Source organism: Cyprinus carpio, unplaced genomic scaffold, assembly GCF_018340385.1.
Source record: "Cyprinus carpio isolate SPL01 unplaced genomic scaffold, ASM1834038v1 S000006585, whole genome shotgun sequence".
NCBI classification, from domain to species: Eukaryota; Metazoa; Chordata; class Actinopteri; order Cypriniformes; family Cyprinidae; genus Cyprinus; species Cyprinus carpio.
The window spans coordinates 705,582-710,350 of NW_024879238.1; positions in this window are offsets into that span (position 1 = coordinate 705,582).

Here is a 4,769-nt window from a genome sequence, read left to right on the forward strand (position 1 = left end):
CATTTGGAGGAAGGGTGGAAAAGCTCATAACCGAAGTTGCTTGAAGTCCAGTGTTAAGTTTCCACAGCCTGTGATGATTTGGGGTGCAGTGTCATCTGGTGGTGTTTGTCCATTGTGTTCTTTGAAAACCAAAGTCACTGCACCTGTTCACCTAGAAATTCTGGAGCACTTCACACTTTCTTCTGCTGACCAGCTTTTTAAAGTTGCTGATTTCATTTTCCAGCAGGATTTGGCACCTGCCCACACAAAAGCATGAAAAGTTGGTTAAATGATCATGGTGTTGGTGTGCTTGACTGACCAGCAAACTCACCAGACCTGAACCCCATAGAGAATCTGTAGGGTATTGTCAAGAGGAAAATGAACAATAAACAATAAACATCGTCGAGTCACTCTTGACAGTCGCGGTAGCACGGTCTTATGTTTTTCCATCAGCGGGACAATTTTTTTCATCACTAATTGATTGTTGTCTAAAATATAAAAATAAGGAGAAGCTTTAAACAGGCACGTGTCTGAACTATGGCATGAAAATTGGCCCGAAGACCAGCCCGAGGTGTGTAAAAAAGTCTGGGTGAAATACAGGGCTCTAGACCAGCCTAAAAGTAAACCTTTTAAAACTTTTTGTCATCCTAACAACAGTTTTACTGATTCTTACACACAGAGTCTTATACTGTCTATCAGCTATGACTATTTTAGTCTTTCAAAGGACAAAATGGGTGGAAATCAGTAATAAAAATTAGACATAAACGACATAAAATGCAGGCCAGGAGCAAGGCCCTGTGCAGTCGCATACTTGGCACAGCCCATGCGACGGTACTGGTTCTACCATACTTGTAACAAAGAGTAGAATTTACAGTTTTAGCTATATGAACTTTGCACAAGACTAGATAATGGTCTGAGATATCAACACTTGTCTGCATAATTTCAACACCATCAACATCAATTCCATGTGACAGTAGTTCAAAATGTCTATGAATGCTGATCCCAGTGCATCTTTTTCATTATCAACATGGGTATTAAAATCACCAACAATTAAAACTTTATCTGCAGCCAGCACTAACTCGGATATAAAATCAGCATATTCATTAATAAAGTCTGTATGGTGCCCTGGTGGTCTGTATACAATAGCCAGTACAAACATCACAGGGGATTTATCATTAACATTTGTTTCTCTGGATAATGTTATATAAAACACCAGTACTTCAAACGAGTTATACTTAAAGACCACCTTCTGAGAAATACTGAAAACATCACAATAAATTGTAGCAAAACCTCCCCCTTTACCTTTTGGACGTGGCTCATGTTTATAACAGCAATCTTGGGGGGTAGACTCATTTAAAATAACTGAATCATCCAGTTTTAGCCAGGTTTCTGTCAAACAGAGCACATTTAGGTTATTATCAATGATCATATCATTTACAAAAAGTGCTTTCGTAGAAAGGGACTGGATTTTCAATTACCCAAGCTTTATCATTTGTTTATCTGTATTACATCTGTTTTTTTATTTGTTGAACATCAATTAAATTGTCACTCTCAAATTGGTTTGGATGTTTTTTGTATATTCTAGTTCAGGGAACAGAGACACTCTCTATAGTGTGATATCTAGGTGAAAGACTCTCTATGTGCTGAGAATTAACTGATTTCTGCGACATGAGGCTGCTAGCGGATTGTTGGTTTAGCCAGTCTGTCTGCTTCCTGACCTGGGCCTCAGTTATTCATGTGTAAACTCTAAGACTATGTGCCATATTTCTAGAGAGAAGAGCACCATTTCAGGAGGGATGAAGACCATCTCTTTTCAACAGGTCAGGTCTGCCCCAAAAACTCGTGCTATATAAATAAACTTGCCTTGCCTTAATAGACAATTGGACATTTAGTACACAATGGTAATTCAAAGTGCTTTACATAAAAGAAAGTAAAATAATCATGAAGAAGAATAATAACAAAAATAAAACAAGCAATTGTAAAAATTTTAGAGCTTTCTGAGAAAAGCAAAAATGTTCTAGGGCAAGGAGCTTCTGTTGTCTTCCACCTGTGCCAGAGAATCCAGGCTCCCAACCACAAGCTCTTTTTTGACAACTACTTCACACAACCTATAATGTCCTTGAAGTTCTTGCAGAAAAGAAAATCCATGCTGCTGGAACAGCAAGGCTTTGCCGCTTTGCAAATCTACCACTGAAGGCAGACAAGGCAATGTCTAAGAAAACGTGGGGAAGCCATGATGAAGTTAGAAGTAGGGATGGAAAATTTGTCCTAGTGAAGTGGTTTGATAACCGCTCTGTTATGCTGGCCTCCAACTTTGTTGGTGTTAGAGATGAAGACGAAGTTGAGAGGTGGGATAAGAAAGAGAGGCAGTTTGTGCAGGTCAAGCATCCAGAGGTTGTGAAGAAATACAACAAGGGCATGGGAGGGGTGGACAAGCTTGATCAGCTAATCAGCCTTTACAGGATTGATATTAATTCCCGCAAATGGCCACTGCGCATGATTACTCATGCTTTTGATGTTGCTGTAGTGAACAGCTGGCTTGAGTTTCACAGGGACAATGAATACAGAAAATCATGGATCTCTTTGAATTCAAAATGAATGTGGCCGAAGTGCTTGTGTGTTCTGGGAAGCCACAGGGTTAAAAAAAAATGAGGGAGCAATTCTAATGCAGCCAGTACCTCTCAAACTCCACATGATGAAGCTGGACAAAAGAGAGGGGCAAGGGAATGCCGGCCAGTTCTTGAAGTCCAAAAAGATATGGTGGACCACCTGCCAAATTATGATACAAAAAAAAGAAGCAACAAGATGCAAATTGGAAAGTTGTTCTGGGAAAACGATGCATCGGGCTTGCAACTGACAGATGCAATGCAATGTGTGGACAGCACAATTCAGTTGTCACAAAATATTGACAGTACAACCCCAACTTCGTATTTGTGAAATGTGCGTGTCACTCAATTCAACTGTGCTCATCAATGCTTGTTTTGCCAAGAAATGTTGAATATCAGATTTCACAAACATACGCATGGTTTTTCGCATAGCCCCATCTGTCAGAAAAACTACCAGCAACTTTATACAGAGATCAATGTCGGAGAAGCAGTGCTAAAAATCCTTCAGTTTTCAGACACTAGATGGCTGTCTGTCAGTGCATGCCTGAATAGGGTGCTGGATCAATATGACAAATTGAAATTATACTTCCAGCTTGCCACGTATAAAGACAGAAACGACAACACGTAGATGCTGTATCAAATGTAGTGTGATCCCGTCAATAAGCGGTATTTAGTATTCCTGCAGCCCATTATTCAAGAAGCGAACAGATTGAATAAAACGTTTCGGCTGGAAAATGCAAATCAATGCAAGTTGCAAAATAATTAACAATTGGCCCATGTTCCCTCTCCTCACCAACCAACAAACTCAAAATAACTGTATCATCAGCAAACTTAAGAATATACCAATTCTCAAGCTGACTACGACACTCATTTTGTGTATAGGATGTAGAGGAGAGGAGAAAGTACACACCCCTGTGGGGAGCCAGTAGATGTGATTATAGGATCTGACAGCACGCCATTAACTCTTACCCTTTGAGACCTATTTGTAAGGAAATCTAGCAACCAAGCAGCCATTCTCGCATCCACACCAAAACTCGACCTAAGCTTGTGAACCAACAAGTTTACTCGAATCGTGTTAAATGCTGTAGATGAAAAAATCTACAAATAATAACCTTGCATGGTTACTACTACTCTCCAGATGTTTGTACAACAGGTCCAGTAAGGTCAGTGTTGCATCCTGCACACCTCTTCCCCCGCCCTATAGGCAAATTGCATCGGGTCGAGAAATGGTGTAGTTTGTTCCAATAGTACCTCCTTTAATAATTTCTCAAATACCTTCATCATAAGCGAGGTCAAGGAAACCGGTCTATAATCTGTCAAGCCTTTAGGACAATTATTTTTTGCTACTGGAATAATAATCGACTGTTTCCAAAGTTATGGTATTTACTGAACCTCAAAAGTCCAATTAAAAATATAAGTAAAAATTGGACCCAATTCTTCTGCGCGCTGTTTCAGGACCCTACCACTTATTCCATCCGGACCAGTACTCAATTTAATTTTACATTGTTTAAAAGGATTGACTACCATTTCTACATTAAAAGAAACAGGTAAACTTCCATCTTGAGAGGAGTTATAGAACTCATGTTCTATGTCACCGTTCAGCTCTTCAAATCGAGTGTAAAATTTATTAAAATCCTCTGCAAGGACACTATCTAACTCATAACCGGGTACTTTACTTTGTTTTCTACATCCACTATTTAGGCCCGTCATTAGTTAAAGAATATCCCATACTGAGCCCATACAGTTAGTTCTTCATTTAATTTCCACTTTTTCCTTATATCGTATTTTTGCCCTCCTAATTTCTTGTCTAATTAATTTCTGTACATTTTAAACTTCAAGCAAATCCCCTCGTTGAAAAGCAGTTCTTTTCTTAATCAACAAACCCTTAAGATTGGTGCTCACCCATGGCTTATTATTTGGATATATCTTCACAACTTTTTCAAGAATAACAGAATCAACACAATAAGTTACCCAGGAACTAACCACATCATTAAGCTCATCAATATCAGCAGATGAATCCATAAAAACATTCCATATGGTACAGTCAAAACATCCTTGTAAACTCTCAATAGCATCATCAGTCCAAGATCTCACAGTTTTTGTTTCAACTTTTCCCCTCTTCAGTTCCGTAGTATAACATGGGATTAGATGAATACAATTATGATCTGACGAACTCAGAGGAGG